A 25,236-nucleotide genomic window follows, 5' to 3' on the forward strand; every position below is an offset into this window, starting at 1 on the left:
TAGTCTTAACAGCTAGTTGGAAATAATTAATTAATTAATTTTAAATTAATTAATTGGAAAAATTCAAGTTAGAAGTATTTTTGAAGTCATGCAAGAATTATCCCTTAAATTAAGGAGATAAGATTGAGTTATATTTGAGTTGTAATTAGTTAACTCAGTTTACTAAGTTAAGTCTAGTTAAATTAGTTCCAAACTGTTTGAGGAACTAATAGTGAGTTAACAGTCAGTTGATGCATTAATGCACTCAACTAGTGCTACTCCAGTTAACTGAAGATTCCCCCATCAGAAACTCATGCATGTCAATTATGAGAAAGACCCAGTTGATATTAATGTTCAAGGACAATGTATTGTCAGTTGCATGTGTTTTCTCATGGAGAAAAATCATGCATGTAGTCAAGGATTCATCCTTGAGGATTATACAGTTTTGAAGGCTTGTTTTTCCACTTGGTAATAGGCTAATCATCCACAACGAACAACGCAAGGAAATAGGAGCTTGGAGGGCAGCGAGGAAGACTAGAGAGAAGCCAAGATTTGCAGTGGGCATTTGTGAGGATTGTACTGAGAGCTGGCTAGTTGTGATAGCTAAGGCTTTGTATAATTCCTATGTATTTCCACCATGTATGATAATACAATAGTGTGGGGTTTTTATCTGATACTTTCCCCAAAGTATTTTCATGTGTATTGTGCCATTGATTCTTCTTCTTCTGGTTATATTGTTCAGCTCGATCTTTAAGCTTCCCCAAATTGATAGTAAAAGTAGGTTATAGTATTCTGCTTTGATTTATATTGCATTATCGGGTAAATTTATCACAGATTTTCTACATTAAGACCCTATTATCTCATCTGACACCAATATTATCAATTTGGTACCAACATTGCTCGTCCAGTACCTGTGCTCCTATTCGTCCAATACCTGTGCTTGTATGGTACCTGCGTTCCTCCTGTACTGACTGTGTGCATCCGATACCAGACCTGATTCTTTAACTTCGATGGTTCAAGTGAACTACTTCGATGAGACCAATGTAATTGATGGTCAAAGTCTTACCTTTTTATGGAAAATCGAGATACGCTTCATCCTCATGCAATGTGTGTCATGAGGATGAAGCAAAATATGTCAAGGAAAGAGAATTATATATTTTTATGATGATTTGATGATACATTTTAAGATTTTTATGTAATGGCCATTCCTCTATAAGAGAAGGCTCATATATGATAGGCGTTATACAATTAGTTATAGAGAGTTAGAGACATACATATATTTACACAATACTGTTATGTTGGAGATTTGACTGAACAATTAAGTTTTGTAAACCTTTCTTTTGAAATCAATGGTATGATCAGTGATTGATAAGTTCGATGTGTTAATAGATTCTTTAGTTCTGTAAGTTCTCTCATCTTTCCTTGGTAGCTTGGCAAAGGCCCACTGAAGCCATCAAGGAAAGTTTTTATTATAGTTATTGTGAATTTAGCTTCGTTTATGTGTGAAGAGTGACTTAGTGTTATAAATCAATTTCAAAGTATTTGATATGATTCCAGTTTTGATTCTATGCAAGTAATTTGCTTGAGAGTGTGTGATATAAGTATGGAGATGTTAGTTTCTGAGTAATAATTCATTGGTCGTGTGAATGCAAAATTTATTTCTCAGGATGTATATTTGATTGTTGATTTCTATTTTGGAGAACATGAAAAGTTAAGATCGAAGATCTAACCATTCACCTGCATTGCTATTAAATTAAGACTCTTGTTACAACTAACATTTACTGTATAAGAATGCATAGTTTCCTTCAAAACTAGTTAAATTAGGAATGATTTCTTTGCTTGATCATAGTGAGTTGATTGAAACCATTTTCTACAGGAAAACAAAGTTGAATCCATATTTTTATTTCATTAGCGTGTAAATGGATAGACTTATTACCTGAGCAAGAATCTTTAGATCAACTGCTTGTTGAGATTTTATCTATGAGTTTTCATTTCTGATCTTTAAATTGTGTGAGGAAGTTAGATTGAAATTTGTAAAATGAAGTATTAGTTTTGGATTGCTTCTTATCTAGGCTATACTCATCAGACATAGGAACTTATCTGTGATCAACAAATATAATGTATCAACTCTACCGATTACGATTCCCTAGTTGATAATTTAATTCGTAGCGATATATAATTCATATAATTTCTTGAACACTGAGACCTATGGCTTGTAAAGTTGATATAGAATTTTAACCACCTTTGCTTTTCTCTCTAACTTTCCATTCCCAGTTTATTTTCTCAAATATGGAACAAAATACAATAGCATTGAATGGAATTCCTACTCCTCCTAGAGGCCTTGTATTTAACATAACCCAACATCCAACTATGGGTAAGGTTTGACTTCCTCAACCCTTAACTATAATTACAATTTTGGACCTTCTAGAGTCTTTTGAAAGTCCACACATGGCTAGCTCTATATGCCTGAGTAATGGGGATTGACAAGATATCCACTTGTACCATGGTGGTCAGCATGATAGGTCAACTTATGGGAAGAATAAATTTTTCATATGAACTTCGAGCACTAGAGGGTTTTACACAAATGATATTTTTGTAACCCGAAAAAAATAAATGCCTCAAAATGGCTCTAGAAAGCTTCAAGCCCCATATTTCCAAACTAGGACCCAGTAATAAAAATGACCCTACAAGATGATTCCTCTAATTATTCCACTCTGAAAGCATTAGGATAGATGAAAAATAATATATGATCTAATCCAAATCATGATAAATTTATAAATGAGAAATAGTATTTTTGATTCTCTAAAGTACATGTGAATGAATTCAAAATTGGAAGAAACTTACCCTTCAAAGGATAGTAAACCTATGAGAATATATAAATATAAGTATAAAGAAATGAGGGTTTTAAGAAATGAATGACGATTTAACCTGTTATGGTGATAATAAGCATGACCAATCTAGAATGATGAGATAAATATAAAATAGTAATAAATAGATCCATAAAGTAAATATGTGGAAGTTTCTCAAATAAGTGTAAGAAATAAACTAGAACATCATGGAAGATTTTAAAATTAGGAAATAGTCAAGATGAAATAACTTATCACTCCAGTGGTATCTTGTAAGTGAATGACCATATCATAAATGGTTATGGCGTCACACAAGTCATGTGTCACAAAGACTTCATATGTGGCAAAGGAAATAAACTATGTAGACTAATGAGAAAACACCTAGCATGAAGTGTATGAAGAAATGTTGTGAGAAATTCTCTAATGAAACTTTGAGAAGGATTATGCAAAAATGATAAAACAAATGAGAATCAAATAAGGGAAATCACATGAAGATGATGTCCCCAAAAGTGGCAATGGGGCCATCAAGAACACATTCCCATAGGAAAGTGTGCATGTTCCTAAGAGTCCACACATGTTCCTAAGCATATATGCTTAGCAAGGTTGAAGTTTCCAACCAAGATGACAACAAGGCAACCAACTTGGCATGGCTTAGAGGCATGTGTGCATTGTTAGGAAATATCATTATCCAAATTGAAAACCCTAGTTTTGTGCAATATGAAATCCCTAGTGTTTGTGGAATTTGAAAACCTTAGTAACGTGGAATGTGGAAACTCAAACATAGTGAGTTAAAATTTGAGTGTATAATTAGATAATGTAAGTAAGCATAGCCTATTGACCCTGCATTACAAGTTAGCAATGTGCATCGATTTATATTGAAGTGGAATTTGAAAACCCTAGTTTTATGCAATTTGAAAACCCTAGTAATGTGGAATTTGATGGAATGGAATTGTTATTTATACCATTTTGACTAATTTATACCGAATGCTCTCCATCTCTCTATTTACATTTAAATATTTTTCCCATATACACACACTTCATTGAATCTCATTGAACTAGTTCTATGATATTGTTAATATGTGGAAGCATTCACCTTAAAATAGTGACTCTAGTTTAGGCATGTCAAACATATTATATTATAGTGCGTGAATAACATTATACAAATTATTTGTAACAAATCTTAATAAAATAAAATAAAATTTTCATTTCTTATATTTGCTTTAAGAAAAGTGAAATGAAAACTCTCCATACATGCTCACATACAAACATGTATTAAAAATCAAACCTAAGCTAGTTCTAATTCTATAAAAAGCATAATTAAATTTAGCTCTCGATTCCTTTGCCTTAGCATCTAGCTTCACTTTAGATGATAATTTCATCCCCAAGGTCATTAAGGTTAATGTTAGAATGCACCTTGTCAACCATGTGAGAGTGCATCTTATAGTCCATCATTGGATCCCATAGTACATCGAGGGATTACCCTTTAGAATTGCATTACAAAAACATGTACAACTCAACAAATTCATAGCTATGTTTAACTACCAATTGAATTTTCCCTAGCATAGATATTTCTCATATAAGTTAATAATTGAAATAGAAACTTTGTAGACTCACCATTTCAGACATTAGAAGGAAGATTATTCAAACTCGTTACAAGAATGATAGAGCTTATATATGAATGAAACCTTGATTCCCAACAACTTTGGGTTGATATAAGTCTCAAGTAATTTAGTGGTCATGAATATGGTTTTGATATTAATTAGTTTGAATCTCTTCGGTGATCATGAAAATAGTTTTCTCTACTATACAATAAAAATAGTACCAAAGAATCCTAATTTTTGAATCATTTAATGCTTCTACCACCTTTTATGTGTCCAATTTTATCAAACAACGAGCATTAAGTGAATAATTTTGTTTAAAAGTTACCAACCTTCTATTTCCATGTGGCATTTCCATATCATGTAAACAAAAATAGAGCCAAGTTAGCATTTTCATAACACTTAAACGAAAATGAGCCATATGAATTTAGAAAGTAATGTAGAAAAATTATTGAGACCAATTATTTAGAAACAATAAAATAGAGTTTTTAGTAAGCTCATTTTGGTTATTCTTTGGTTTTATGTATTTTTAAGAAATCTCAAATTCAAAAATATTGGTGAATGTGTAGGTGATTTTTGTGCAACTTGAGTAATTGAATTCCACTAAGGACATATAAGGTGTAAAATGCTCGATTAATTATTGGATAGTTATGCACATGAAAATCACACATTAATCGTGTATGACCTAGAACCATTTCTAGTTTACTTTCTTTCCAAAGCTAATAAGGTTGACTTTGATGCAATTGGCTGAAGGGATGTGTTATGAGAGTTGGAACCATTGCATGGATATTTGAGATAGACACTTCAAAACATTGAAGAAAATCATCTTAGACATATAAGGCAGTAAATGGTTGTTCAATTGTCAAATTGTTATGTAGTCACATGAAAAATCACACATTAATCACTTATGGGACAAAACCATTTCTACTCAATTTCCATGCCAAAAGTAATAAGATTGGATTTTATATGATTGACCAAAGGTAGGTATTAGTGTACTTGGAACCACTATATACATATTTGAGACAAATACCTAACAACATGGAATCAAAACATCTCAACCTCATCATATACACAATAGATTATATATACATCAGCTAATTATTTCACCTCATTATTCAAAGAAGCAGGGACCAACTACTTTGCAACTATCTCCCTTGTTGTTCTATTTTTTTCATATTCCTAAATAAAGAAACTTATAGATAGTCAAAATAGTTACAAACAATAAATTAAAAACGATCCAAAAAATGTGCTTATGTATTTTAATGTAGGTGGAATTAACTTATGCAGTAAAATGTTATTTTATAACTTAATTTAATTGTAAATTAATTGAAATCGTTATTGTAAAAGTGAATATTAAATTCACATTGGGGCCATATCAATTAGCGATGGTCGTGTTATGAAGTATTATGTAAAATAATGAGATTCAAGATTCAAGTCCCCCATAGGTCAAACCAACACAAAAAAAATTGTAAATATTAAAAAATATTAAAAGTAATTGAAAATGTTATGTATTATAAATATCAATATAATTTTGGAAAACAACTTAAAGTTAAATTTTGAATTATATATTAATTCATTTATGGATTAAAAAATGGAATTATATTTCAATTGAAAAAAAAAAATGTATATAATAAATTAGTTGAAAGTTTTATATTATAATGTAAAATACTAAGTAACTTTTAATCGATAAATAATATAGGAAATAGAGTTTGCTTGAAAAAACTAAACTTTCCAAATTGTATAAAAGACTTGAAACTCATTAACTAAAGAAACATGCCAATCTTTGGCACATGATATAAGATATGCTCAAATTTAAACAAGATTTAGAAAACCCTTGAACACTAATAATAGATAAATGCGTGATGGTTGTTCCCCTTCCTCTTGATTCTCTTATATGACCTAGAAGTCCTAGTCCATAACCATATTTTACACATTACCATGTTGTTGTTGGGAAATTTCTTCTTTTTTAATTTGATAAACAATTGATCAAATAAATAATCTTGCATTTGAGGTGGCATGTTAGGACTTTTAACTAGATTCAAAACCATTTGATAAAGAGAAATGCATCTAGCTTGAACATATTCTATTTTCCTCTTCTAACCATGCATATTTTCCATGATGAATGCATATCCATTATCTATAGCTTCTTCATAAGAAAGTGTCCTATCATTCACATAGAAAATTGAATTTTTACTCTCTCCAATGAGATTTTCCTCTCTTCTCATAACTTTATTGATATTAATGTTTTGGAAAAGTTTTAGAATGTGAATGATGTTCCATTCTGAAATATGTTGACAAATCAATATGTTATTAGATTAGGGTTGATTCCTCTTACTTGATAATTACTTGTGGGTGTTTGTTGGCTTTATTACTTTATTATGTCTTCTTCATCAAGTAACTACCAAAATATAAAGTGCATGAAGATCGCAAAAGACAAAGAACACCAATAAGCCAAGGAAAACCCCCACAAGGGGGAAAACCCAAAAAAATTATTTTCTTATAGAATTAGATCAAAGTGAGACATAAATTTGTCTTCTTATAGAATCAGATCAAATTTAGACATATAAGACCCAAGACCAAGACCAAGACCTCCACAAAGAACCAATTCAACCCTCCTTTAGATATTCTCCAACCAAGACAAAGTCAACAAGAATCAAAGTTGGTCAAATCTCTGCAAGTTTGAATTTCAGACTTGCAACTTCATAGAGTTTCCCCAACACCTTCGCACGTGTGGATAGAAACAAAATTTCAGCCCTATAATTTGCAGAATTTTCCCAACAAATTTTCACATGTGAACATAATTGAGCAATAATTCGATTTTTCTTCTTTCCTTAGATTCTTCTTCTCTCTACTTAGCATACTCTCTATTTATTCTTTTTTCTTGCACATAAATTGATGTGTGTGAGTGAGTGAACAAATGAGATTGAAGTCTCTTCCTTTTATAGTTGTCCACGACGTTGAAAAGGTGCCTCTTCAAGGCCTACTTGTTAAGGCAGGGCTGACTTGGTCTTGTGGGATAAAATGACTCTTTTTTACTCAAAGTAACTTTTTTGTTTTTTTTACAAATAGTCCAAATGGGACTTTGACACATGAAAAAAATTAATTTTGACTCAATAAACCCTAGAAGCATGAAGAACATTATTTGACTAGAAAACAATAATAATAAAATTTATTTTTCTTCCTTTTTCTTTTACATGAAATACATATTGATATAAGTACAAAGATAATTATAAAGACTAAACCTAGTTACATTTTTAACGCTCCCTCTTAACTAGGGAGATATTCATAATTACACAACATGACACAAGGATACTCAATTTGAAATATTCTCATAAGAAGAGTTCAAATTGATAAGCATCATAAAGAATCATCATCATAACACAATTTTCAATTACAAAATAACAAGGTATTGACTGCCAACCTCTAACTCTACACTATATTAGAGCAAAATGTTGGGAGGCATATACTTGAACACCATCACCTCTTAATGCACATAATCAAGTTGAATGTTCATCGAGTATGTCCCTATAAGACTATTCTTATATTGGATTCCCAATCCTCAAAGAATATCGATCTTTCTCAAGGCTACTCTAATCTTGGATGCCCTACCCCATCCTCAAAGTGTATCAGTCCTCATGACTACTCGTATCTTGGATATAATTCCTCAAGGAGTATCAATCCCATAAGCTTATCCAATACTCTATTCTCCCTACTAGTGCCTTCACTAGACTTACATTTGTTAGTCCTAGCGTAGTTCATATTACATGGAGAATTAAATATCCATTATCACTCCCTCTCAACATGGGAGGAAATATCCACAAGTCATAGTGAATAATGGTAGGGTCCAAAGGTCCTTCAAACAAATATGAAAGAAACTTTCTAAGCTAAGAAAATTCTCTACCAACTTCACTAGTTTCTATATATTCGTCTTCAACACTACTCAATGCAACTGAATCTTGTTTCTTGCTCATCCATGAGATCATAGAGGATCCCAAACTAAAAAATCCACCAATAGTACTATTTACATCTACATAAATGCCTCCCCAATCTAAATTTGTATAGCCTAATAATTGTATCTCATTACGAGCATATCTCAGATAGTGATGTATTCCCATGAAGATATCTCAAAATATGTTTAGCTACTATCCAATGATCATGACTTGGCTCCATCTGGAATTTATTAAGAATGTTTACTGTAGAATATATTTCTAGCCAGGTGTTTACAAGGTACATCAAGGAGGAAATCAATTGTTGCTAGGATGTGAATTCAACAAGACTTGAATATGAGCGCCTTAACTTCTTTAAATTAGTGACCATCAGAGTTGTCATAGGTTTAATATACATCATACCAAACTTTTGCAATATATTGATCACATATTTCCCTTGATCAAGATAGAACTCACCAGATTTTTACCATACTTCTAGTCCCAAGTAGTAATGCATTAGTCCAAGGTCCTTCATATCAATTTCAGCTGCAAGTTTCTTCTTGCATTTTTGAATATGGTGCTCCACACATGTTATTAGCATGTCATCCACATAAAGTAGTATAATCATGGGTTCATTCTTTGTCACCTTGATGTAGAGATTAGGATCTACAGAAATTTTGACAAAACCAAGTCTTAGTAGATATGCATCCATCCTGGCATACCATGCTCTAGGGGCTTGTTTCAAGCCATATAGAGCCTTCTTCAATCTACAAACATGTGTTTCCTTATCATGAAATTTGAATCCATAGGATTTATCAATGTAGACTTCTTCATCAATCATCCCATTCAGAAAGGTTGTTTTTACATCCATTTGATGGATGTTCCATCCCATAGTAGCTTCAATAGAAATGAGTGATATAATGGTTGTATATCTGGTTGTTGGAGCAAAAGTTTCTTGATAATTGATTCCTTCTTTCTAATAGAATCTTCTATAAACCTTGAATTATACTTTTTAATACTTCCATAAAATGCATGCATGATTTTGTAGACCCATTTGGAAGTCATAACTAATTTTCCTTTAGGTATAGGAACAATTTCCCAAACTTTTTTCTTCATTATAGACTAGTATTCTTCTTTCATTGCATTATTCGATTCTTGATGTTCGACTAACTTTCCATAAGTGGTAAGTTTTGCTTATATAAGTTTAGTCATGTAAGATACATAACCTAAATATCTCTTAGGCTTATATCTTTCTTTGAATGTTCCTTTTGCTGATATATGTCCTTTGAATTCTTGTAGAGTTGGCCTTAATCAACTGGCCTTTTTCGAGTTTCTAGAATTATGATTGGTTGCATAGGTTCAATAGGTCCTTCATTTTCTTCATGATTAGTAGTAGGTTTTGGAGTATTGTCTTACCTTGAAGCTTCTTCATTTGTAAATATAGATTCTTCTTCCTCATCAAAATCAATGGGAATATCTTTAGACTTCTTCTATGCAATGATTTCGTAAAAATGACATCTTTGCTTACCTCAATGTGACTTTCTTCCTTGATGTAGACTCTATATGATTTTGATGAGATGATATATCCAACAACTATGCCTTTTATACCTGTCGGGTCCAATTTCTTCCTTTTTTCCTTGGGAATGTGAATGTATACAAGACATCCAAAAATTCATAGATGATCAACACTTGGCTTCTTTCTTGTGAATGCTTCTTTTGGTGTAATTTCATTAAGAATTCTATGAGGACTTTGATTATACATACATACATACATACATACATACATACATACATACATACATACATATATATATATATATATATATATATATATATATATATATATATATATATATATATATATATATATATATATATATATATATATATATATATATATATATATATATATATATATATATATATATATATATATATATATATATATATATATATTGTTGTTACATAATATTCTCCCCATAATAACTTGGGAATTTCTTGGTCATGTAGCATGGCTCTAACACATTATTCAATGGATTGATTCTTCCTTTCAACCATGCCATTCTTTTGAGGATTGTAGGGAACTATTAGCTCCATCTTAATTCCTCCTTCTTTGCAAAAATCCATAAGTTATCTAGAAGTATATTCTCCACCATTATTCAATATTATGCTTTTGATCTTCCTTTCTGTAAATTTTTCTACTTATGCCTTGAACTCTTGAAATTTGTTGAATACTTTATCCTTAGAATTTGGGAGGCTATCCAAGTCTTTCCAGAGTGATCATTAATGAATGTTGTATAGTATTTATGACCACCAAGTGACTTATCCTCCATAGGTCCACAAACATTGGAATATGTGTGATCCAAAATTTATTTGGATCTTGTGTCACTACTAGAGAAAGTTTTCTTCACGTTATTTCCAAGGGCACATCCCTTACAAATTCCTTCATGCTCTTATTTCAATTGAGGTATACCATTAACCATTTGAATCAAATATGGAAATATCTTGTAATGGAGGTGACCATATCTTACATGTTGTAATTTGCAAGGGTTGATGTCTAAATGTGTTAGAGAGGAGTTATAAGTCTATACAACCTCCCCTCATGAATCCCAATATTCCTTGCATTTTCAATACTAGACCCCTTAGCCAAAAAAAAAAAAAAAAATTCCATAAAATAATGCCACCCTATCACGTATATCTTCAAGGAAAGAAATAGAAACAAGTTCTCCAAATAGGTAGATCTAATCCCTTTAAGCGAGTATTTATTCTTGTCTCCAAGTTCCACTGAGTGAGAAGAGGTTCCTTTTGATAGAGACTTGGGTTTACCATGTTCCATTTTCATGTGCCTTGAATATCCATTGTCGATCACCCATGTATTATCATCTTCAAATGATCTAGTAAGAGTAGAATAAAGACTTCCATACATGGCTCCTTTAGATGGCTTAGAGATGAACTTGATGATGCAACTTTTGATAGATTCATGGAGGCTCCTAAGACTCTTGAGACCTTTCTTCATGCATCTTATCATTTGGAGAGGGGGAGAGAAGATAGATGCTTCAAAAATTCCTTCAAACAATAATTCCAACAAAATTTGATCCTCAAACTCTCCTTCGTTCACCTTATCTTTGATACCATGTTGAGAAACCAATATGTTAGTAGATTAGGGTTGATTCCTACTACTTGATAATTACTTGTGAGCTTTTGTTGGATTTTATTACTTTATTATTTATTCTTCATAATGAAATTACCAAAATATAGTGCTTGAATATCAGAAAATATAAATAACACAAGATGTAGTCTCCAAGCCAGGGAAAAACCCCATAAGGGGGAATACCCAAATAAATTCTCTTCTTATAGACTCAGATAAAAGTGAGACATATAGGACCCAAGACAAAGGCCAAGACCTCCACAAAGACCTCAGTCAGACCTCCTTCAAATCTTCTCCAACCAAAACAAAGTCAACAAGAATCAAAGTTGGTCAAACCTCTGCAAGTCAAAATTTCAGACCTGAAACTTTACAGAGATTCCCAAACACCTTCGCACGTGTGGACAGAAACAAGAAAAAAATTGATTTTTCTTCTTTCCTTATATTCTTCTTCTCTATCATTGGCCTTCACTCTCTTTATTATTTCTTGCACAAAAATCAGTGTGTGTTGGTGAGTGATCAAATGAGGTTGAAGTCTCTTCCTTTTATAGTTGTCAAGGAGGTCGAAAAGGTGCCTATTTAACGCAAACTTATCAAGGCAAGGCCAACTTGGACTTATGGGACAAAATGAATCTTTTTGACTCAAAATACAAATTTTCTTTTTGTTGCAAGTACTTCAAATGGGACTTTAACACATGATAAAAAAAATTGACTCAATAAACCCTAAATGCATGAAGAACATGCTTTGAATAGAAAAGAATAATGATAAAATTAGTTTTTCTTATTTTTTCCTTTACATGAAATACATATTGATACAAGTACAAATATAATTATGAATACTGAGCCAAGTTACATTTTCAACACTCCCTCTTAACTAGGGAGGTATTCATAATTACACAACAGGATACAAGGATACTCAAATTGAAATATTCTCATAAGAAGAGTTTGGATTAATAAGAATCATTAAGCATCATCATCAAAACCAACATTGTTAATTACAAAATAGCAAGGCCTTGTCTGACAAGCTCTAATTCTCCACTAGACTAGAGCAAAATATTGGGAGGAATATATTTGGACACCACTTCCTCTTAAGGTACATACCCCATCTAGATGTTCACCAGGTATGTCCTTATAGGACTACTCTTATCTTGGATTCCTAATCCTCAAAGAATATTGTCCTCCTCGAGACGCCCAACCCCATCCTCAAAGGGTATTTATCCTCGGGACTAATCCTATCTTGGATACCATTGCTCAAGGAGTATTGGTCCCATATGCTTATCCAATCCTCTATTCTCCCTACCAGTGCCTTCACTAGACTTACAGTTTTTAGTCCTGGCCTAGTGCACGACACATCGAGAATATGATGTCCATCATCACTCCCTCTCAAATAGGGAGGAAATATCCACAAGTCTAATCTTCTCTCTCAAATACTCAAGCATACTATTTGGAGGAGACTCACTACTACATATAGCCCTAAATTGTGACAACATAGTCTGACGGTATGACCCATAGTGTTGCAAAGGTTAAGAAAACTGTCATTTTTTTAGTTTTAGTGACTGTGTTCATTGCACTTATGACGACCTATTTTTCATTAGTCATAATTGCAACATATTATTTCTAAGGTGGCGCAATTATGAAAAGTTATGTACATGGTCGTAAATATGACGAACCAAGTATATTGTCAAAATTGCAATGACCATTATATATATGTTCTTTTTGGGTGTAAATCTAGTTATATCTATCACTGTGTGTGTGTGTGTGTGTTTTATTTACTTACAAAATTTATTTATTATTAATTTAAAATTCTATTGAATTTTTTGATCATGTGCTGATAGTATTTAAGGTATTCCAAGATGCATTAGAGAAATTATGAGGTCTAAAATGGGCCTCAAATAAAAAATGTACAACCAAAATAAAATTTATAAGAACCAATAGGATTCAAGATGATGATGTCAACCATGGGGAAGCATTCACCATTTTTGGAGTAAAAAGGTAAAAATATTAGAAAATAAAAAAAATAAAATTAAAAAAACTACTTTTTCAACTCATATTTTCAACTTATCTACCTATGATTTTACTCAAATTTCAAACAGGGGCACTCGTTGGATGCAAAATTTAATTCCTCATCCAAGGATTACTCATGTTGCATACTTTAAATGGACCCTCCTAGACAAGAAATGAGAAATACATGAAAAATGTAGTTCCAATATGTATTTTCATGTATTTCTAATTCTTAGTGTAGTAGGGTCCATTTAAATTATGCAACATGGGTACTCCTTGGATGAGGAATTAAATTATCCATTCAACGAGTGATCCTGCTCAAAATTTGAGTAAAATTGTAGGGAGATAAGTTGAAAACTCGAGTTGAAAAAGTAGTTTTTTTCTTTTTTCCTTCTTAGATTTGATGATGTAATCTAATCTTATTTTATAATCTTCCTTAGGAGGCCCATTTTAGACCTCAAAATTTCTTTAATGAGATTTCTTTCCTTACTCCACCTAGGTGAACAAGAATGAAATTGTTAGTCGTCACTTCAACTGGTATTCAGAACTTCCACAACTACACTGCCATAGTTTAGCAACTGCTAATTGGCTCACTCCAATCTTGATCGACTTAACCACTAGAGAAAATATAAAGACCTAATAAGGGGCTCGCTATCTTATAAAGAAGAATTGGAGAAGTTGGTTATGGATCCCCCCATTTTTCATAGATATTCAAAGTTTGTTTCCTTCGATCGTGCAACTTGGAGATCCAAACCCCGCCGTTTGGAGATCCAAACCCTTGGCCAGAGAGACTTAAAAATGGTAAGAATATGATTTTTCTTACTGCTGTTGTTTCTTTTGTAACTTCCTCAAAACAACCAGATTACTTTTTAAATGAAAAAAAAAAAAAAACATATTTTATGAGCACGCAGATGCTTACAACCGAACGTTGCTTCCAAAGTTCCTAAACCCAAACCTTGAAATAGAATTAGAGAAACAATTGTTGCAATTGCTACCTTTCTGTTGAGGCCTCGAAAATCGCTGCCACAACAAAGGGGAAACCACCCGGTCCGGACCTTAGTGCAGCTCCTTTTCCGTTTGGAATAGTGGTTCCGACTGGGGATAATGGGACCAATTTCCCAAGAATTATAAGTGAATGGGATGGATGAGTGACTTATGACATAAGATGGTAATAAGCGGACAGCTAAACTATAAACAAAATGTAATAACTATAATCGGATCCCGGGATTTATCACTTCGCAAAGCGTAGCGTTTGATGATCTGTGCTTTAAGGCAGGCATGTAGATGACTCTAACACTTTAAGCATAGATGTTTAAAACCATTTAAACATTGCTCTGCATAATTAGTTATGCAGAGCGATTAGAGCGAATTACTACACTTAATCATTCATATCATTGATACATACATGGGTGAAAGAGATAACAAATCATCAAAACATTCAATAGTGAAACGAAATGAAGATTTGCCGTTATATCGCATACATGCATTCAACAATAGCAAAGATAATAACACAGTAATTCATATAATAAGAAAGAACACAGATACAGATAATAGTACCATGTAAGCTGCTCGATCAATCCAGTATATTAATCACTATGTCGCAGTCCTTCCTTCAAATCAGAAAGCATTCCAAACAACAGACAGTCGTGCGCAATTGTGTAAAACAACCTTCTAATCAAAATTCAGAACCGTTGGTCGAGTTTCATAAAAGAATATAGACTGAAGCACAGTAGTGCAAACTTCAGCCTTTTAAGTCTGTTACAAAATTTTACGACCCTTTCCAAAACAATGAAAGGGTCTATAAATACTATACTAATCTAAATATCTAAACAACTGAAAAGCTATTAAATTGGCGTCAATAAATGTTTGTTCCATCTTTCTTGGCAATCTGGCAGTTGGCGGAAATGCTTCATTCGGTGGGTTCTTTGCCTTTACTCCTAAGCTGACATATCGCCAGCATTGGCTCTACTTCTGGTGGAGTGTTGAGACGCGAAGTTAGCTGGGCATCATATGTAGCATCTTGAATGTCGGGGATCAAGCATCCGAGGGCATCTGTTAAACACTTGAAAGCAGACCTTTGAGTATGTGGCTTGATTAGAAAGAGCCAATATGCATCAGAGGTTAAAGTATTTACTCCGGTAATTAACTTCCTCTGTTCCTCCAAGTCATGATAACTTGATTCTTCAAGCATACCTGCTGTTGTTATGCTTCCAGGTGTGCACTTGGAGATCATGTTTGCCAAATAAAGTGTATCATTGACTAGGTCGATCATATTGCTGGCAATTATTTTACACCTGGAAGCCGCCCTTTCTGCTTTCATTACCTGAGTGTTCCATTCCGTGAAGAGGATGTCTTTGTACGCTTCATGGATTCAGGACAAATTCGCCGCTTTCCCTTCGTCAGTGTCTTGCCACTCAGTATAATCGGATATGGCTTCTTCGGCCTGATCTAGCTCATTCCTGGCCTTCTCTACTTGCGCACACACTGTTGTAGATATTTCGCATAATGGCTCAGCCTTAGTAAGTTGTTGACATAGAAGTCTGATCTGAGACAGTAACGCGCCATTTATTTGGGTTGCTTCTGCTCTGAAAACTTTCACATTCTGTGTGCTCTTGATACCTTCGAGCTGTGCTGATAGTTGAGCTATTCGCTCATCTTTCGATTTCATCATCAGCTCATTTGATGCTTTCAACTGTGACAATGCCTCCGACAATTCTTTTGCCTTCTGAGTTTCACTTTGGTCTATCCTTTGTCTTTCAATTTGCAGTTGCTGGGTTAACAAATTGTTTTCTTGCTGTTGCGCCAGCAACTGCTCTTCCACCTGTGCTGCTTTATTTTTCGCTTCAATTACCTTTGCCTGTAATGCATATATTTCATGGTCCTTAGTCTTCAACAGAAGACTTACCTCTGATGCTTTGTCGATAGTTGCTGCAGAATAAGCTCCCGCGAATTGTGACAGCTTTGTTAGATCATCGGAGGGATCCAAATCCTCCTTCCAGACCATATTGCCCGTGACTGTTTGCTCAGGAAAGATAGAAGGTTGATCAAGCCTTCGTCTTTTCTTAGAGCGCTTGATAACGGCTCTATGCTTTGGGCTGTAGAAAACATCCAGGGGAGGAATTTCTTCCACCTGGAGAACAATTTGATCGGAAGGGTCCTTATTGATTATCTCGACATCCTGTGAAATGGGTGGGTCGCTGGTTCCTCCTAGAACCTGAGAAGAAGTGGTATCTGGCGCATCGCTTGTTTTAGAGGAGCCTTTGTCTTTGGAGCCTTCGTTACCACTGATAATGGAATCGAATTGGTTCCATTGTTTAATCAATTCAGGATCGATGGAGGTTTGCTTATGTTGCTTTGTATGGGCTTTGCTTCATTCTTTTTCTTGTTCTAACTTCTGCTGCTCTTCAAGTGCTTTTCGCTGTTGCTCCTCTTGCGTTTTTCGCTGCTGCTCCTCCAATTCCTTTTTCTGCCTATTTGCTAGTTCTTTCTTCAGTTTTTCTTCTTCCTTCTTCTTCCTCTGCTCTTCTTCCTTCTTTGCCTTTTGCTGCCTTTCTATCTGTTCCTTTTTCTGCCTCTCTGCTTGCTCTTTTCTTTGCTTCTCAGCCTGCAGCTTCTTCTGCCGTTCCTCCTGTTGTTTATCCTGTTCTTTAGTTGTAACAGGAGGTGGATGTATCTGTTGCCGACCAGGCTCGCTTGAGGAAGACGCTGGAGTTGTGGATAATAAATCTAGAGGCAGAGTTTGCAACCTCTCCTCCCTAAGTTTATTAAACTCAGTCAACGCCTCATCATTGTATTTCATTTTGGCAAGCTGTTTGGCTTGACTTATTGACTCGGTTCCTGCGAACAGGTCATCAAACATATCCTCTTGATGATCAATTTTTGTTAATTTTGCTTGTTCAAGGGCAAAGTAGGCATTTTGCTTTGGATCATAGAGTCTGTTTGGGATAGTGGCCAGGGATAAAGTTTGGATTTTTGTCGCTTCTTTTTCCGCATGCTTGTAATTAAGCAAAGTAAAAACCCCAATTCTTAAAGGAAAAGGGGGCCAACCTTTCTTCTTCTCCTCTTTGAGAGTTTGTGTGACACTCTCAGCCATAATCCGGTAGCAGATTTCCCGGGCTAACAGCTTGTCTGGGATATACAAAGGGAGGACATGTGGCCTAGCCTTACTCCCAAAAACTCTGATATAGGTGAAATACTCTTCCCCGAACCAACTCGCTATGGCTGGTAAGTCAAAAGAAGCTTCATAGGAAATTCTGGGAATGGGTTTGTCATAGATAGTATAGTAAATGGGCACCATGAAACCATTACAAATTTGGTACAAATGGTCCTTGTAATAGGACTTCCACAATTTCTGATGGTATAAATGAATGGGTGTTGGATCTTGGGTGGTCCATCTCCAACCGAGGACAGGAAACTCAGAATTAAAACACAGGGTATCCATAATGTAAGCGGTATAATAAAATGGCGGGATTTTCCTTTCGGTGACTTTAGTTTTGTGTCTAAATTCACGAACAACTACGACCAACTTATCAGAAAGAATAGTGGCCCAATCCATAATTATACTATTGATAGCCGCTTCCATTAAGGGAACCATGTCAATCTCAATATTAACGGAGTCATGTAATCCCCACAATCTACACATCATAATCCCCGCATAGCAATAGGGAGAAGCCAAAGAAATGTTGGAGTACTTACCCGAACTTTCATGCTTGTCCTTGGCTGGGTTCTGCCTCCAATCTCGGAGGGGTTCAGATGGTGATTCATTTTCTTTTGCGAATTTCTCCACGAAGGCTCTGTTGTAGACTAGCTCCGGTTCAGGCAGATGATACATTCGCCTTAGGTCATCAGGCTTGAATGAACCGAAAATCCTTCCGTCCCTTGTATGGAAAGTTCTATCAGTGATAGGGATTTCTTCAATTGCCCAGCGCACCACATCTGTGTAAGGGAGCACCTGCTCTCTGGCCGCTATTCTGTGTAAAAAGGAGTCGGCCAAGTCTTTGAGCGTTGCATCAGACTTCCTTAGTACTTCAACACTAGCCGTTCTCACTGTCACTTGTGGTTGCTCGGCCTCCAACAGATTATATGTGCCCTGCCATGTGGTCCTAGCAAGACCAGCGCACGTAGTGTCCGAGATTAGGCCTTTCTTCGAAATTGTAGCAGCTTGACCTGCAACAGGTGTTGTAGTGGAACCAGAGCTCCTCTTATTTTTCTTCCCCATCATATTCAGGCTTTTCTCCACAAACGAACTCTACACAAATGCAAGAGAAATCGTAACACGAGAAATAATGAAGACAAAGCATAATGTGAAAGATATATATCACTTGAAGCGTGGCGATATTAATTTTCAAGAAGTGGCTGCGGATCCAATCACTGGTAAGAGATCGCATATGCATTAATGGTGTTTTTAAGGCCTGCTACTCATTAAATGACCATTACACTGTTATTCGGTTGAATGACCTCCTAACGAGTGCAATAGATATGATAATGCCTTAGACGCAAGTATTCGTTTAAACGAAGGGGCAAAGTTATTAAATACGCATGCATTACCTTATCCCTGCTTTAACGTCATCTTGAAATCTGCGCTTTATCAACCGGATTTAAATATAACTTTAAGGCTTAAAGCAATCACCTTTTGAAAATGCCAATTACCGATGAACAATGTCGCATCGCATCGGGGAAAGAGTTACATTATCGTTTGAAAGTAGTCCCAGCGAACGCCGATAGCGATATTGCATCGGGCTAGTGTGTGAACACATTACCAGATGCATATTAAGAGATTTGCCGACTTCCGATAGCGATATCGCATCGCATCGGGGAAAGACGTGAGTGCCTTATGGGAGTGCATGGGATACTGCCGACGGCTGATAGCGATATCACATCGGGTCGGGGTTTAAAACTTAAAGCGTTTTCCCACAAGAGGCAGTGCCGATAGCCGATCGCCGATATAGTGTCGCATCGGGGTATAAGATATGTGCTCTTTTTTGTGTATGCATTGAATACCGCCGATCGCCGATAGCGATATCGCATCGGCAAAGACCAAAGTGCCATTTAAATGCGTTTCTTTTGGTATTGCGATATGCGATCTTGCGATCGCTTTATCGCAATAACCAAAGATTGTTTTATTTTGGAAACATTGTTATTCGAAAAAAGGCTTTAATTCACAAAGACATTTGATTATCATACCTTTTTCGAACAAATTCATTGATACCAATTAATTTTTTAAAAGGGACCCATTTCATATAATTGATTGTTATGAATAGAGATGATACGAAATGGGGGGTTGTTGTAGGGCACAACAATTGGCGATTCGCTGGTAGAACCAGTTATCTCTGAAATTAACATAAACACTCAAGCTTTTCATAAATAGAAACTCAATCAGAAGGAGAAATTTCTAATATAACTAGCTATTCATGTGTTCTGACTAAAGTGAACTCCATTTTGTTAACTTCGTCCCATTTAGTTTCAAGAAACCAAATACATAATAAGTTTCAAAAACAAGTCTTTATTTGTTCAAAGTGATAAAATAGAAAACTTTCCCACATCAGCTTTTATAATTAACCCCTTTGTCATAGGTAGAGCCTCTGTTGCCAGCAAACGTTTATAGTCTCGACAGGGATACCTTTTAACCATAGTATTGTCCACTTTTCCATTCACATAAGAGTGTGATTAACAGAACGAATCCATAAAATGTTTTCATATTTTATTTTTCATCTATTTTTCTTTGTAATAAATAAGATAAAAAGCCATTGTCCTGGTTTGGTAGCCAGTTTATGACAATGCCATTCACTGGTAATAATTTAACTGATCAAGCTGGCTCGTGATGAGACCCCTTGTCTTGAAATTTCAAGCCATTACCCTGTTTTGGTAGGCAGTATTGGTAATGTCAGTTAACCTATTTCCCTATGAACATGGTAAGCAGGCTTATGATAAGACCTCTTATCTTTAATCTTTTATATTTTAGAATTACACTCTGAGTAATCATAACCTTTAGTGAATGGGGTGAACAATTTTCTCCTTAAGAGTAGGTGGATGACAGGTGAAGAGTTGAAGATACTGAAAATGGGTTAGCCTCTATCTTTTAACAGATAACCTTTGGAGACTAGTTTTGGAAACAGAAAATGATTCAGAACTCTTACCTCTTGAGAGGAGTTTTCAAAATTTAGATTATAGTTTCAGAACACAAGGATATCTAATTTCCTAGAAACTATTTCTTTTGATTGAGGGTTCTATTATCTAAAAACAAATATTTATATTATTTTTGTGAGACAGCTTCGTCAAACACAACAAAAGGTCAATGGAGATACTCTACAATTTTATTTCCTACCAATCCTACAAACTACGCAAATCTACAAAAGGAGAAGGGGTTACCTTCTTAATTAAAGAATTTCTTCAGGATCAGGCCATTGACGGGGAGAGAATCTCTCAACCCTGATAAGTCTTGCAATATAAAAGTTGAATGGCCTATCTTTTTACAGATCTTAAATGGTCCAAGCCACATTTTCTGAAATTTGGTATGCTTACCTTTATCCTCATGGGCCTTGTCCCATTTGAGAACTAAGTCACCAACTTGAAGTTGTTTAGAACCGGATGATGCTGAGTCGAAGGATGCTTTGATGATTTGTTGATGTTTGGCATGAGTGATTCTGGCTTTTTCTCTCTCTTCTTCTAATTTGAGAATTTGGTCATGTCTAAGTTGGATAGAAGAAGACGGAGTCTCTTGAATGAACTGCACTAGGGCTAAAGATGGGAGAACAAGATTTGTAGGCAACACGGCTTCTTTTCCATATACCAAATTGAAAGGAGAGGTCCCTATAGAAGCCTTTTGTGTTATTCTATCAGCCCATAATGCAAAGACCAAAGATTTATGCCAGTTTCTATGATTCTGTTCAACAGTTCGCTTAATGATTTTGATGAGATTCTTATTAGTAGATTCGGCTAAACCGTTTCCCTGGGGATAATAATTGGAAGAATATTTCAGTTTAAACCCCCTTTTAATAGCAAAATCATACATAGCGTTTCCTGAGAAATAGGAAGCATTATCAAAAACAAGAGCGTTTGGAACACCAAACCTGGTAATGATGAACTGGTCAATGAACTCGATGATTGCCTCTGCATTTGCCGCCTTCAAAGGAATAGCCTCTATCCATTTGGTAAAATAATCAGTAGCAGTAAGGATATACCTATGTTGTTTGGAAGATGGTGGAGTAATTTCCCCGATGATATCTAATCCCCATTGTTCGAATGGCTGTTCAATGTTGACAGGTTGCAGAGGGAAAGCTGATTTTCGTTGTCTTCCACCAGATGTTTGGCAATTAAGGCATTTTCTTACGTACTCATGGCAATCTCTAAATAGAGTAGGCCAATAATATCCAGCATGAATAATCTTATGAGCTGTTGTGTCAGCTCCAAAATGTCCCCCAGCTGGTCCATCATGTAGCTCCTGCAAAACCTTTTGGGCTTCAGGTTTCTCAAGACATCTTAACAGGATAGAATCATAATTTTGTTTAAACAACAGATCATCAATGAGAGTGAAATTCTTAGCTTTTAACCTAATGGACCTTTTATTTTTGTAAGATAAATTTGGAGGAGCATAACCGTTCTTCAAATAAAATATCAAATCAGCATATTGAGATTCAGAATCAGTGACACTTATCTGATTGATGGATTCAATCTGATCCTCATCGCTTGATTCATGAATGTTTGATGCTCCTGCCAATATCCTGCAAAAACCTTGGCCCCTAACAATCTTTGCTGGCTTTATTTCTAAATCATACTCTTGAAGCGCTGTAACCCAATTGGCTCTTTTTTCACCCAATTCTTTCTGAATTAATAGTTGTCTTACCGCTGGGAAAGGAACTATAACTTTCGTGTGGGTTTTCAAAAGGAAGGGTCTATAATGTTTGACTGCTTTGAACACAGCAAAGGCTTGTTTCTCCACATCAGAATAATTCAATTCGGCACCTTGAAGATTTGAACTGAAAAATGATATGGGTGCTTCTAAGTTATTATCATTCAGTTGTGTGAGTACTGCGGCATATGAAGTGTTGGATGCAATAGTATATAGTGTAAAATGATTAGAAAAATTTGGAGTATTCAAAGCTGGGGCATTGATTATTGACTGTTTGATAACATCAAAAGCTTGCTTTTCTTCTGATCCCCATTTGAAAACTGAATTCTTCTTGATCATTGTCTGAAGTGGTAATACAATCTGCGAAAAATCTGGAACAAATCGTTTGACAAAATTAATCTGACCCAAAAATGACTGCATTGATTTTTTGTTATGTGGGAAAGGGATTTCAGAAATTTCATTAATCCGATCAGGATCAATATAAATGCCATCTTTGGATACTATAAAGCCTAAGAGTTTTCCTTGGTCTAGAGCAAAGAAGGACTTTTTTGGGTTTAGAGAAATACCATATCTTTTGCATCGCTGAAAGATCTGATTTAAGTCGTGCAAATGATTATCTCTCTTCTTAGAATACACAGTAATATCATCTAGATAGACGACTACTGATCGATTAATTAACCCTCTGAAGGCCATGTCCATAGCTCTCTGAAATGTTGCTCCGGCATTTATGAGACCAAAAGGCATTTTCTGATATGCATAGGTTCCCCATTTTGTTCTGAATGTAGTTTTAAGCTGGTCATCAGGATGTACCAGAACTTGATTGTACCCTGAAAAACCGTCTAGAAAAGACATCAATTCAGAACCTGCCACCGATTGGAGAATTTGCTCCATAGTAGGCAATGGGAAGTTGTCTTTTAAGCTCGCTTTGTTCAAATTCCTGAAATCAATACAAATTCGAATGTCGCCATTTTTCTTTCTGACTGGCACCATATTAGAGACCCAGTTTGAATGTCGGACCGGAAAAATAATTTTGGCTTTCAAGAGCTTATTAAGCTCCGACTTAATCTGGCTCTCCAAATTTGGGTGTATTTTTCTTAATTTTTGCTGAATCGGTTTCTGATCAGGAAGCATAGGAATGGTATGCTGGATAATAGATGTATCATATGTCTTTAAGTCATCATATTTCCATGCAAAAACCTGTTTGTTCTTTCTTAACAATTTAATAAATGCTTCCTTTTCCTTCTGAGATAGACCTGTTCCTAAATTGATGTTTTGAGGAGACTCATTAGTTCCTAGATTTATTAATTCAAACCTAAGGGTAGAACTCTGAAGCTTTGTATTAATTACAGGTTTAAACCTGTCTTTGATATCATAAAGATCTTCTAGTTTTACTACTGGCTTAGGGATCGAATTTTCTTTGAGGACTTCTTTCATCTGGGAATCATGATCATCTTCCTCAATAACTTGCTTATCATAAGAATTCTCAGAAGTTAAAAATTGCAAAATATCATCATCATGATTAAATACTCTCCAATTAGTGACATTGTCAGGAATTGAGGGTCTGAAAAGTAATTCTACAGAAAATCTATCAAGGTTGTAGTCTTCAAAAGGTAGAAGCTTTGAAGCTACATTGGCTAGTAAATCTGCGGCTGAATTTTGAGATCGAGGTATAGAAGAAATGTTGAATGCCAAAAAGTGCGAGGTGAGCTCTTGAACGAGCGATTGGTAATGTTTAAGGTGAGTCGAAAGGCAATGAATTGCATTTCTAACCTGTTTGACAATGATTTCCGAATCGCCGAATACCTTTAGATATCGCACCTCCAGGCCGATTGCTTTGTATAATCCTTGGATTAAAGCCTCATATTCGGCTGTATTATTAGTGCACTCAAACTCTAACCTACAAGACAACATTGTCTTTTCTCCTTGCGGACTAACCAAAATGCAACCTGCTCCTGAGCCTTCGCTGGACTTAGAGCCATCAAAATATAAAGACCAAAATAAAGGAATATTAACAAAAGTATCTACATTTTTCTCAGCATCATTAAAACATCTGGACCTATCAGTTTGTGAGAAATTTTCTATTTGAGATGTAAAATGATTGACTGAAAAAGGAGATGGTTGGGCAACAAAGTTGCCAAAGAATGATTCTGCCGAATAGTTCCCCAAAATGTTGTTGTTGAATGCCACAGGTTGGTTTTCTTGCTCGAATTCAGTAACTGTGTGGGTCATATGCTTCTCACGATCGATCCTTATTTGATTTGGCTTTCCCTTGTAGGGAAGCCACATATGTGACCAATCTGTAGAAATATACCCGTGCAGTTTTTCGGACCAATCTCTGCTCAATATTAAGCCATAAAATTCAGGTATGTCTGCAATTAAAATATCAATTCTCTGGACAACCCTGGGGTCGGCAGACAACCTGATGGTTACAGAATTAATTTCACCCACTACCTGCACTTTAGTCCTATCCAACTGTACAATATGAATGGCAGACTTCTGGGGTTCAATGTTCAGCTTAGAGCAAACTGAAGCTGGCATTATATTAGATGAGGCCCCTGAATCTATTAAACAATTGTGTAGGTTTCTATTATAAATCTCATAAGTGAGCAGGAAGGGTGGAGTGTGAGAATTTGATTTATCTCCGATTAAGACTGAATCGGTAATTTCAACCATACCTGCAGGAGGCTGGCCTTGATCGTTGGCAGCTCTTGTACTGGGAAGGGGAGTAGAGGGAACAGCATTTAATTCTTTGAGAAGTAGCTTTTGCTGATGTTTCAGTTTACTAAGTTCAAACATGGTTATATTTGCCTTGGTTTTCTTCATATCATCAACAATGTTATATTCCATTGAATCAGATACCACTAGAGTCTTGGATGTTGAAGGAGAACTAGAA

This window comes from Pinus tabuliformis, chromosome 1_2 (assembly GCF_031772625.1).
Source record: "Pinus tabuliformis cultivar Carrire ecotype Pingquan chromosome 1_2, CPIR1, whole genome shotgun sequence".
Lineage (NCBI taxonomy): Eukaryota > Viridiplantae > Streptophyta > Pinopsida > Pinales > Pinaceae > Pinus > Pinus tabuliformis.